Consider the following 13,637-nt stretch of genomic DNA (forward strand, 5'->3'; position numbering starts at 1 on the left):
GAAACACCTGCCGATACAACAACCGGCCAAACTCAACAAGCCGATCCCATTGACTGAACAAAACAAGGGCGGGTTGGGAAAGAGTTTTCCGCTCCTCAGGAGTGGGCTTCCGCTGCTGCTTCCAGAAGGTCCAGATCTCCTGAATAACAGGATCAGCCTGCTGTAAGGCATAAAGGTCAGCTGGGGCAAGCGCGGGGAAGACAGTCATCACAGACTGCGTCACCTGAAGCCTGGTAGCTTGCAGCGCTTGCTGCAACGACAAGGGCAAAGGGGTGCCAGGGACGTCGAGGGTACTACCCTGGATGGTGGGTCGGGGTGACGGGACAAGGCATCCGCATTTTTGTTAGACTTTCCTGATTTGTATCTCAGCTCAAAATCAAAGGAAGCTAACTGGGACGCCCAGCGTTGCTCAACCGCCCCGAGTTTTGCAGTGGCCAGATGGCTTAACGGATTATTATCGGTGAAGACAACACACTTTTGACCAAGCAAGTATTCCCTAAACTTGTCTGTCATGGCCCACTTGAGCACCAACAGTTCTAATTTCATAGAACTATAGTTGGACATATTGCGCTCAGGGGGCCTGAGACCACGACTAGCATAGGCAATGGGTCTCACCATGCCTGCCTGCTCTTGAGAGAGCACCGCCCCCAGGCTGAGGTGACTTGTGTCTACCTCCAAGATGAAGGGCAATGAAAAGTCAGCATACGCGAGGACCGGGGTGCTAATGAGCTTTGCCTTTAGGGCGTCAAAGCTTTCCTGGCAGTCATCACCCCAGAAATCAACACTGCCTGGAGGGGATTTCTTTTTAGACTTCCCAGAATGTTCAGCAACCCTGCGGTGCAATGGGGCAGCCAATTTCGCGAATCCATCAACAAATCGTCGGTAATAGCTTGCAAACCCCAGAAACGAGCGAAGCTCAGAGACATTGGTGGGGACTGGCCAGTTTGCAACCGCCTCAATTTTCCCAGGGTCGGGGGCCACGCCCTCGCAAGAAATTACATGGCCCAAGTAACTAACTTGACGCTGGAAAAAGCTGCACTTTGCAAGCTTAACTTTCAGCCCTTCATTGTGTAGCCTACCCAACACCTGATCTAGCCTCTCCAGATGCTGTTCAATACTAGACGAAAACACCACAATGTCATCTAGGTAAAGGAGCAACGACTGGCCCTGTTGGTCACCAAAGATTCTTTGCATTAGTCTTTGGAAGGTGCTGGGTGCATTGCATAACCCAAATGGCATACGATTCCATTCGAAAAGGCCGAATGGGGTGCAAAAAGCTGTCTTAGCGCGATCGGCCTCTGTAACTGGAACTTGATTATACCCACTGGCCAAATCCATTGTCGAAAACCAGCAGGCTCCGCTCAGCGAATCAAGGGACTCTTCGATTCGGGGAAGGGGAAACGCGTCCTTCCGTGTCTTGGCATTAAGCTGGCGATAGTCAACGCAGAGACGCAAACTGCCGTCTTTCTTGCGGACTAACACGATAGGGGACGCGTACGGGCTTGAACTCTCCCTGATGATCTGTGCCCTGAGCAACTGGTTAATGTGTTCCTTCACCAGTTCATACTCTGAAGGCGGGATGCGGCGGTATCGCTGCCGCACAGGCACATCATCAAGAAGGGGGATGTCATGAGTGATCAGGTTGGTACACCCCAAATCCTGATGATGAGTAGCAAACACGGAAATATGCTTCCTCAACAAGGACCGCACCTGTTCCTGTTCGCAGGTGGATAGAGCAGACAGGTTTAAGGTGTCGATCGGATCAGGTGCCGGAGCTGCCGATGTCTGAGAAGCAACCGTGACAGCGACCGATGGGAGCTCAGTTACACCGGCAGGGAGACTAACTACATTCACGGTGTCCAATGTGCCCACCAAGGTACGGGGATAAAGGAGGACGTCATTGTCCCCGACGTTCACTACGGGAACAAAAGCCGTTCCTCGAACCACCTGAACCAGGGCCGGCGAGGCCAACAATCCAGCAGGCAAACCCAAGTCCAGCGGTTCAAACAGGACAGTAGTCCCCGAGTACTGTTCAGAGCAAGTAGCTGGTATTATTTTAATTGCACCTGCTGGAACCCGGACTGCCCCTTTCCCTCTGACCCTGACTTTACCTGGGTCCTCTCGAAGAGGTCGAACGTTAGCGGTATGACATTTCTGGAAGGCATCCAACAACGGGGTAGGGGACTCAGTGACAGGGGCTGTATCGAACAACGCAGCCCCATACTGTCCAAAGAGCTGTAGATAACACTTACGGAGAACATTCATCCCCAAAACACCAGGAACCTGCGGAGTACCACTGGGAGGGTCTTTAACGACTAACACTCCACAGTGGGGCATCACCGAACCACAAAGCTCAATCGTCAGCTCCAAATAACCAATATAAGGAATTGCCAGGCCATTGGCCGCTCTTAGCTGTAGCCAATGACAGGCTTTCAAGCGTTCTTCTCCCCAAGGCTCAAAGTGCGCGTGAAAGAAACTCTCCGTAATAGTGGAAACCATTGATCCCGTGTCCACCAGGCATTGCACCTTTACACCTGCCATATCAACTTCAACGTGTGGGCACGACGAAATCAATTTGGGGACGTCCACTAGTTTGTGAACAGTGTTGGTTGAGCCCAAATGTGCCCCACCCGAGCTTTGGCTCTGAAGCGCGGTGGGTGCTAGTTTTCCGGCGGCTGCTGGGGGCGGGCCTGCACAGAGCGGGGAACCCGAGGGCCATCACAGTCTCTGGCATAATGACCAGGCTGCTGGCATCGCTGACATATGATGGGACCCTGACGGGGTGAGCGACTGCGCTGCGGAGCAGAGGTTTGTAAGAGCACAATGCTCCGAGTTAACAGGACCAACTGTTCCTGTTGGTTTTTCAGCAGTTCTTTCATCTTGCGTACCTCTGATCGTGTGGGAGTAGTCTCCATCTGGTGGCCACTACGCATAGCGTACTGTATGCCAAGTGCTGAGGGCACTTACTCCGGCCCCGCATACCAGCTGGTAACCCTTCCAGTTCCCATCTCATTGCCTCCCCCCTGACTTCAAGCATCGTTGCCCGCGGGTGTTGGCGCGCATATTTTTTTAATTCGCGACGCAAAGAACCATCCAATACATGTTCAATGAACTGATCGCGCAATAGTGCTTCAGCGTTTGGAACATCCCCAGGGGCCTGTTGTTTAACCCTCTCCATGAGACCAAGCAAAGCGAGAGAAAACTCCACAAGAGTCTCCCCTTCTTGCTGTCTCCTGGAGAAGAAGGCCTCCTGCAACGCAACGTAGGACTCAGTACAGCCATAAAGCTCTTGGAGGATAGAAACAATCTGGGCAGGGTCCCCTCGTTCTGTAGTAGAACGGTATTTAATCTCATCCCGTGCCTCTCCCTCCAAGTGATCGAATAAAAAGAATGCCTGTTCTGCGGGTGACAGGTGCCAAGCCCTCATGCAGGCCTGTGCCTCCTCTACCCACTCGCCGATGCTGATCCCGGTCCTTCCCCTAAACATGGGACATTTACGGTCCCTAGGTATAAAGACTAACCTTTCCGTAACTGGGGCGGCAGGTGGGTTAGGAGCAACAGAGGCTGCCGAGGTCCCGGCGCTGGAGCTGGCTGAAGCAGGGGCGCGATCCATGCGCAGCCTCTCATTGTCGGCTTGAAGCTGAGCAACCAAATCCCTTAGCTGCTGTAGCTCCTCCTCCATGGCTACAGACGCTCTTTACAATGAGATGCTCAGAGTGATGGCTGCTGTTTTGCCCTTCCAATAACAAAAGACAGAAGAAAATTATTAATGCTGCTTGGGACACACAGTAACAATACAATGCACACACTCAACAAAACAAGCCTCCACCTCGACACAGTAAATCCTGCCGACAACGCCAAATGTGACGCGGAGTGGTAATGGAGTTTGTCAATTTCTCTATCTAAACAAAGCCAACAACGCCACCCCAGGAATTGCACCTGGAGAATTACCATACTTTATTATAACAGTCTCTTTTTAAAAGGCCAAGAATCTAAAATAATGAAGCTTCTTATCACACACACACACACACACACACACACACACACACACACACACACACACACACACACACTTACGGTGAAAAAGGGGACTAGGAGCTGGGGCTTAACCGTGACTGGGGAGGGGGAGAACCAAAGGGGGGTAGAAACCTTAAACTAAGGAAAAAAACACAAAGACTCAACACAGCAAACCAAAAAAAAGAAGTGCACCACAAACTAAACGGGACGACCACCACCAGGGGGAATCCACCACCACCACCACTTGACTCCACCACCAGCTCCTAGAAAAGAACAAAACAAATATTACAATTTATATAAAGAAAAAAAATGAATTTCAGTTTTCCCACAATGAAGGGGGGGATAAACAGTGTCCCGATTGCGCAGCCTTCCTTCGGCGAGACTGCAGCAGCATACGTCAAACCCTCCCTGTAGTTGAACGAGGCGCTGTCCTAGCGGCGGCCACACTGAGCGCAGGGAGAGGTTACGAGCAGTTCAGGCTGCGACAGGACAGGTCTGCACAGCAGCAAGCAGCAACAGCGGAGTACAAAAGCAACAAGCAACAGATAATTGGCCGCGGAGGATCGAGGCGGGGCAAAACAGCAGCACGTCACTTTTGAGCTGAAATGCAGCTCCTCAGAGAGGCTCGAGCCGAGAGCTACACCGGTTGCCAGCGATCGTGCCGCGAGAGGCATAGGTCCGCGTCTGTGTGCGTGACTGTCCGTGCTGCCGTGAGGCACCGAAGAACACGGAAGTGAAACGCCGGCAGGCGGGCAGATGCGTGACGTCAAAGGGGCAGACCAAGAAACGGCACTTTTATGGATCACCAGCTGGCGCAAGTGGCCAATGAGGGCCCAGGCCCTCAATTGAAATCCCACCTCCAACCACGTAATGCCACACTTGCATGACTGAAGCATGCGAAGCCCAGCAGAGCTCTCTCCCTCCCTCCCGCCGCTGTCTCATAAAGCGGAGTGTCGAGGTGAGTGGCGCACGCGACGGCGCCCGGGCACCCTAGCGAGCAGCAGCGCGGCATCTCTGCTGCCACGCTCGCTCCGCCGGCAGCCTCCCACCACCACCTGAAGCAGCGCCTCCCGCACGAGACGAGTCTCTCTCTTGTCGACCCTGAGGTCCCTGATAGCGATGCCCGTAGTTCGGGTCCACCTAATCAGGACCGTCCTGGGACTGATGGCTGCGGCCCACCCGGTGGTTCGATTGGGCCTTCTGCATATGCGTAGGCTCCAACCGTGGTTCAGTCGCCTCCGCCTCTAAGAGAAACAAGACGGACACAGAAAGGTCTTGATCCCGCCCCAGGTGCGTCAGGATCTCCTCTTCTGGATGGATCCTGCTCTCCTTATGCAAGGAGTCCCCATGGGTTGCGTGTCGCATCACGTCAAGGTGTTCACGGATGCGTCTCTTACAGGTTGGGGAGGCACCTTAGGCCACCTCGCGGTGGGCAGTGCCTGGGACTCCACAGCCATTCACATCAATGTGCTGGAAATGACAGGAGTGCAGCAGGTTCTGCTCCATTTCCAAGCCAGTCTGCAGGACAGCCATGTGCTCGTCAGGTCGGACAACACCATGGTGGTGGCGTACCTGAACAGGCAAGGGGGGACGCGGTCTCCCCCACTACATCGCAACGCGGCAGAGATCCTACTGTGGGCGGACCGGCACCTGTCCTCTCTGAAAGCATGACACGTGCCCAGGGCTCTCAACGTTAGCACGGACAGGATGTCCCGGGGAGGACCACTCCACGAGGAGTGGGGCCTTTCCCTGTGGGTGGCAGCCCGACTCTGGCGTAGACCTGTGGCAGACCTTTCCGCCAGTGCAGAGAACGCATAGTGCCCACTCTGGTTCTCGCTCAGGTCGTCAGAAGGACCCCTCTAGGGGTAGATGCATTCGCGCACAGTGTCTGGCCTCCGGGCCTCCTGTATGCATTGCCTCCGACCTGCCTCTTGGCCCCGTTGCTGTGCAGGGTGAGGATGCAGAGCCTCCACGGTATTGTGGTGGCCCCGGACACCCCGAGGGCTCGGTGGTTCCCGGACCTGGTCCACTTGGCAGTCGGAGACCCGTGGCCCATCCCCAACGGGCCTGACGCTTTACTGCAGGCAGGGGGCACCCTCAAGTCTCGCCCCGTCCTGGAGACTCTTGGCCTGGAAGCTGAGAGGGTGAGACCAGTGGGACTAGATCTCCCCCGGCGGTGGTTTCCACCATCCAGAGTGCCAGGGCCCCCTCTACTGTCAAGGCATACAGGCCTCAGTGGCATCTCTTCATGTCGTGGTGCTTGGAGAGGGGTCTAGACCCTGTCTCCTGCGCTATCGGTGGGGTGTTGGAGTTTCTGCAGGCTCTACTGGACAGTGGTCGCATTGCATCCACTCTCGCGGTGTTTGCATCGGCCATTGCGTTGGGCCATGACGGCTTCAGCTGTTTTTCTGTGCGCAGTCACCAGCTGGTGAAGTGGTTTCTGCATGGGGCATGTCGGCTGCGGCCGCCCCCTACGCATGTGGTTTCCCCGTGGGACCTCCTCACGGTGTTGGATGGTCTGAGGGAGCCCCCCCTTCGAGCCTTTGGAGCAGGCGGAGGACCGCTTTCTCTCCTTTAAGGTTGCCCTTCTGTTGGCGCTGGCATCCGCCAAGAGGTTTGGGGATCTCTGCACCCTCCTGCATGGTGTTCAGTCGGGATGGGGGACTGATGCATCTTTGGCCTAACCCGGCCTTTTATTCCAAGGTGATCACTTCGGACTTCCGGTCGAGAGTGATCCAGATCAGGACACTTGGCTCCTTGCCTGGCTTGTCTGGTGATGACCCGCGGCTGTGTTTGCTGTGTCCGGTCAGGGCTCTGTGTTGCTACATTGAGCGCACAGCTGGCTTTCGCACTGCGGACCAGCTGTTTGTGTGGTTTGGGACCAGGGGGCGTAGAGCCCCGCTGTCCTCCCAGTGTCTCGCCCACTGGGTCGGGGCGCTATCGCAGCTGCCTACGAGGCGCTGAATCACCCGCCGCCAGCGGTGATTCGCGCTCATTCCACAAGGAGCATGGCTGCCTTCTGCGACCCTATGCAGAGGTGTCACGGTGGGTGACATCTGCCAGGCTGCCTCCTGGGCATCCGCGTCCACCTTTGTGCGTTCATATCTGATGGATATGTGCTCTGTGACACTGTGGTCATGTCAGTTTTCAGCGAGAACAGGAATTCTGTCGCTTAATTGTGATGGCTCTCATCCAGTCTGGCTTCTGCTTCCCTGGGGGGGGGGTCCAGATCGGGCGTGGTTTACCGCCTGCCGTTGTGACTTGGGTTTCGGCCGGCGTGTGTGTGCCATTGTTACAGTGCTTAGACACTTCTGCGGGTGACACCTCAACGCGAGGCTGCCTGCCGCTGATGTCTTGGAGGTTAATGTGGCCATACTGGGCGTACGGCCCACCTACTTCCTTTTTCAACACCAATCCTTTCAGCACGCCAGCTGGGAGTCCATTCATCCCTATGGCCTCCGCCTTGGTGAGTACCAATAGCGAAGCCCATAGGTGGGCTAAGCACCACACGAAGTAGAATTAGTAGTTACTAAAAGTAACTCCAGTTCTACGAGTGTGTGCGTGCCCACCTACCTGCAGGCCCAGCTGTCTTGCTTCCTTTTAACTGGGTGTTTCAGAAGAAGGAAGTGGAGCAGGCGCACGCTGATTACATGTCCTTGGTGAAGGGCGTGGCAGTGTGCCAGCACGCGTATGGGATTGGTGCATCGGTTTCGGATTTGTCTCAGTGGTTGGCTGGCGCCAGAGGTGAGTACCAATATCGAAGCACGTAGGTGGGCGCACACACACACGTAGAAATGGAGATACTTTTAGTAACTACTAATTTCGCTCTGTACTCCCCGTACAGAAGCTCCTGAAGAGCAATTAGGTGAAAACTCAAGGTGTTTACTGTCCTCACAGACCGCTGTTATCTACATAGCTGCTTCTCATTCTGTCTCTTGCTCAGTAACAACATTTGTCAGACTTATCAATGATTTCCTTCTTCGTCATTCTAAAGAATAAAGCAAGTCTTCTCCTTGGTGTCAGGCCAGTATGTTGATTCAGAAGGGCGTCATCTGGTGACCTTGTCATGGCCAGCCCCCCGGCCTCCTCGTAGGGAGGCCGTTTGTTTGTTTTTCAGGTGGGCGGCACTGGAGCGGGTTTTCGGAGGCGTGGTTCCAGCTCATCAGCCAGATGAGGGTCAGCTGCTCTCGTCCCTATTTAAGTGGCGTCCTTGGCTGGAATCGGCGCTGGATCTTAACCTCTGCTACAGTGTGTTAGACGTGCCTGCTTCGACCTGCTCTCGTGATCTGTGAATTCACCTTTTTTTCCCTCTGCTCGCAGTCTGGGGATCCGCTCCGCCTGCCGCTCCTGCCGCCTGCCTGCTCCTAGTTCCTCCGGACTCGGATCCAACCTTGGACTGAAAATTGCCGAGAGTCATCCTGGACCCAGCTTGGTCCGGCTCAGCCTCTGGACTCACCTTTTGTTCAAATAAATCCTTTTTTACCCGCCATCTGTTCTCCCATGTCGTCTGCGCCTGAGCCTCCGACCCCACCCGTAACAGACCTTATGTCATTTGATTTATAAATCCAGCTACCTGTTGCACCATTTTAAGTGCACACATTGATGGTAACGCTTCCTTTTACAGTACGGTAATTACCATGTATTAACAGAGTAATTGCAGGGTAAGTACCATGTAATAAGGAGAAGTTACTGTAAAATTACCATGTAATTAAAGGGTAACTATGTTGCTAATTACCTAGCACTTTTAGAGTAATTACCAAGCCAATTCCAGGCAAATACCAAGTAACTACCTGGTAGTAAGTATTAATTACTGGGTAATAATAATGTATATAGCAACTATGTCGGTAATTGCCAAGTACTTACTAAGTAATTGCTAAGTAATTACCATGTAATCATTGGGAAATGTAGACTTGTTACTAGGTATTACTAGGTACTGCTAGGTGTGTACGCTATGTATTTCCCTATTAGTCAAGTGTTTTTTACTACTTACCTGGTAACTTCTTAGTATTTCCCAGTAACTACAACATTTACCTGGTAATTACGGTTGAACTGTAGACTACTGCAAAAAGAAGTGAGGCCTGTTTCCACACTATTACCTGGTAACTACTTATCCGTTACCCAGGAACTCCAAAAATATCTACCTGGAAATTACATAGTTATTAAAGTGGATTTGTACTGTAAAAGGAAGTGAGGTCTGTTTCCATGTTATTACCTGGTAATTACTCAGTATTTAGCCTGTTACTCGGAAACTTTCACATTACCCCACACACTTGCACCAAAAATGCAGCAAACCCGTCAGTGTCTGTGATACAGTCTCTGAACAGCACACTGTATCTGTCAGGAGATCAGAGTTTCCATCAAAACCACCATCACCAGCCATCACATTACATTAAGATGAACGCATTATTATTACACTTCCTCACTCCAAACACCTCACTGTGACAGACATGCAAAAACAAGAGAGCTGCCAAAGATAAACATTTTAATCAAATGGAGTTCAACTTCTTATAAAACAATTTACAAAACAGTGCACATTTTTAGCAGTCAGGCACCTTTTTTTTTTTTTTAAGAAACAGAACAGATTTCTTTTGCAAAAAACAAAATACAAATAACAGTGATAAACAATCACTATAAATCAACATTAATAATTACACTGCTCCAGTCTTGTCAATTCACATCATGTGTTTTCTGCAGACCCGTCTGGTCTACAGGAACCCTTGATCTCCATCATCCCGAATACCCAGGACCGCCGTCGCCAGGTGTTGTCACGTTGTCCACGTCCAGACTTGTACCTCCCTCGGCGTGATGGAAACGAGGACAGCACAACTGTTCCTTCTTAATGCTCAGGGTTTATTCACTGTAACACCCAAACCCCAAACGTGAGAGCTGAAAACATACAAATATATATTTTAATAAACAGAAACTTACACAATAAAGAAATATACACATTGCTGAAAACACAAATATCTTTAAACCTTCAAACATACACATGAAACCGACATTACAACCGAAACATTCACCCAAGCCTGAACATGAGACCACAGCCACCCAGCACCAGCTGCAGAGCTCCACACTACCACCACGATAATGATCAGTAAAACACCAAGCAACACAGAAATATACACACCTCACTGGCTGCTTCACACTGTAAGCCATTTGTTTTTGCTCTTTTTACATACTTTTTGGAGCGTTTTCTCTCTCTCCACGTTTGTGTGCACCACTTAATGTGGTCCTACCCGGAACGTCTGCAGAGGGTGAGTTCCGCCACTCGGTGATATTTATATTTAATTAAATTTCGGTTCTACCTCGACTGAGAGAAAGCTTATTTATGGCAGTACGTCTGCAGACACTTGGTGATATGGTGATATTTATATTTAATTAAATTTCGGTTCCTACTCTAATGAGAGAAAGCGTGTTTACGGCGGAACGTTCCGGGTAGGACCACATTAAGTGATGCACAGATAAACGCGGAGAGAGAAAATAAGAACAAAAAACTCCGTGAAAAGAGCAAAAACAAACGGCTTACCTCCTTTACAATGTGAAGCAGCCAGTGAGGTGTGTATATTTCCTTTTGCTTGGTGTTTTATTGATCATTCTAGTGGTGGTAGTGTGGAGCTCTGCAGCTGGTGCTGGGTGGCTGCGGTTCAGGCTTGGGTGAATGTTTCGGTTGTAATGTCGGTTTCATGTGTATATTTGAAGGTTTAAAGATATTTGTGTTTTGTGCAAAGTTTCTGTTTATTAATATGTATATTTGTATGTTTTCAGCTCTCACGTTTGGGGTTTGGGTGTTAAAGTGAATAAACCCTGAGCATTAAGAAGGAACAGTAGTGCTGTCCTCGTTTCCATCACGCCGAGGGAGGTACAAGTCTGGACGTGGACAATGTGACAACACCTGGCGATGGCGGTCCTGGGTATTCGGGATGATGGAGATCAAGGGTTCCTGTAGACCAGACGGGTCTGCAGAAAACACATGATGATGTGAATTCACAAGACTGGAGCAGTGTGCTTATTAATGTTGATTTATAGTGATTGTTTATCAATGTTTTTTGTATTTTGTTTTTTGCAAAAGAAATCTGTTCTGTTTCTTAAAAAAAAAAAAGGTGCCTGACTGCTAAAAATGTGCACTGTTTTGTAAATTGTTTTATAAGAAGTTGAACTCCATTTGATTAAAATGTTTATCTTTGGCAGCTCTCTTGTTTTTGCATGTCTGTCACAGTGAGGTGTTTGGAGTGAGGAAGTGTAATAATAATGCGTTCATCTTAATGTAATGTGATGGCTGGTGATGGTGGTTTTGATAGAAACTCTGATCTCCTGACAGATACAGTGTGCTGTTCAGAGACTGTATCACAGACACTGACGGGTTTGCTGCATTTTTGGTGCAAGTGTGTGGGGTAATGTGAAAGTTTCCGAGTAACAGGCTAAATACTGAGTAATTACCAGGTAATAACATGGAAACAGACCTCACTTCCTTTTACAGTACAAATCCACTTTAATAACTATGTAATTTCCAGGTAAATATATTTCTATTCACTGGGTAATAAATGAGTAATTACCAGGTAATAACATGGAAACAGACCTCACTTCCTTTTACAGTACAAATCCACTTTAATAACTATGTAATTTCCAGGTAAATATTTTTCTATTTACTAGGTAACAAATAAGCAATTACCAGGTAATAACATGGAAACAGACCTCACTTCCTTTTACAGTACAAATCCACTTTAATAACTATGTAATTTCGAGGTAGGTATTTTTGCAGTTCCTGGGTAACGGATAAGTAGTTACCAGGTAATAGTGTGGAAACAGGCCTCACTTCCTTTTGCAGTAGTCTACAGTTCAACCGTAATTACCAGGTAAATGTTGTAGTTACTGGGAAATACTAAGAAGTTACCAGGTAAGTAGTAAAAAACACTTGACTAATAGGGAAATACATAGCGTACACACCTAGCAGTACCTAGTAATACCTAGTAAAAAGTCTTCATTTCCCAGTGATTACATGGTAATTACTAGCAATTACTTAGTAAGTACTTGGCAATTACCGACATAGTTGCTATATACATTTTAATTACCCAGTAATTAATACTTACTACCAGGTAGTTACTTGGTATTTGCCTGGAATTGGCTTGGTAATTACTCTAAAAGTACTAGGTAATTAGCAACATAGTTACCCTGTAATTACATGGTAATTTTACAGTAACTTCTCCTTATTACATGGTACTTACCTTGCAATTACCATGTTAATACATGGTAATTACCGTACTGTAAAAGGAAGCGTTACCACATTGATTTATCTGTGTATTTAGAACACAAGTGATCCTTTACTATAACCTCTAGAATCTGGACTTCTGTGAAAGAGTCTAAGAATTCATCCGTATCTCATATTGATGTTATTGAATGTGTTTGAAATCCATCAGGAGCCCTTGACAGATAAAATAATCCCCATGTTTTCAGATCATTTGGTGTTTTTAAAACATGGATGAGAAGATGATTAGCACTAATAAAACAGGTCTGGTAACCTGTGAGAGCATCAACTGGACAAATATGAACAGCCTACCGGATCGGTGGGTTGAGTGGTTGACTCTCATCCAGAAGGTTGCAGATTCGATTCTCCATATGTGAGTGAGTGTGTGTGAATGGTTGAATGTGATTAACAGTCTGAAGCACTTTGGGCAGCGCTCAAGTGTTGCTACCAAAATTAAAAAAAAGCGTACCACCTCCTATGAACCTTGTGACATTTCAATCATTGTTAAGAAAAGGAGGAAAGATATTCTTTGAAGGTCTTTCATTAAGATTAGTTAACTGCTAATTAACCTTCATGATAGCTGATCCACTGTGTCTCCTTCACATAGGAGTCTGGAATTTTCAGCTTCCCCTGTTCAACTGAGGCCTTGACATGACGCCCTCCTTCCTCTTGGCTTTGTAGTCTTTAATGGTTGCCATGAGGGGTTGTAATTTCTGCTGTGGCCACAAAGTGGAGATATTTGTCCCCTCATCAGACTTCTAATGCTGATGGAGTCATTTCATTAAACTCCGTAACTATGCCGTAACCATGAAATATCAACGGGTAGAAACTGGTTATTATTAATAGATGACTCTTTAGTGCTTCTTTATAATGTAACCAAATAAGAGTAATGTTCCAAAATAGGAGAAATCACAATTTGCTTACTTGATGGTATAAGAGAGGAGGAACATTGAAAAGGGCTGAAACACAGAAAAACACAAAAAAGATGTGACAAAAATGAAAGAAGAAAAAAAAGTTTATTAGGGAGGCAGTACAAAGGACCCTGGGTGTGTTTTACAGGGAGGATGCAACAACAAGGATATGTTTCCATTATCTCACTGACCTAATTCACACACTCTGAGAGCATACACTCATTCCAAACACCTGACGCATACATACAGCCTTGTTACACCCCGATCATACTTCCATTTTCTACACTTGCCCCTGAGCTGGAACTTCTAAGACTGAGTGCAGAAAACAACATCAAAACCTTCCGACTGTAAAACAAGCATTGGGTTTTGTGGGTCCCTGCACTCTCCAGTAGGATGAAGAGTGAAATATCTCAATTACCAAACAGAAGCTCAGCGTCCCTGAAGCTCCACGGACAAAGAACAAACAC

The sequence above is a fragment of the Salarias fasciatus genome, chromosome 10 (assembly GCF_902148845.1).
Source record: "Salarias fasciatus chromosome 10, fSalaFa1.1, whole genome shotgun sequence".
In the NCBI taxonomy this organism is placed as follows: Eukaryota; Metazoa; Chordata; class Actinopteri; order Blenniiformes; family Blenniidae; genus Salarias; species Salarias fasciatus.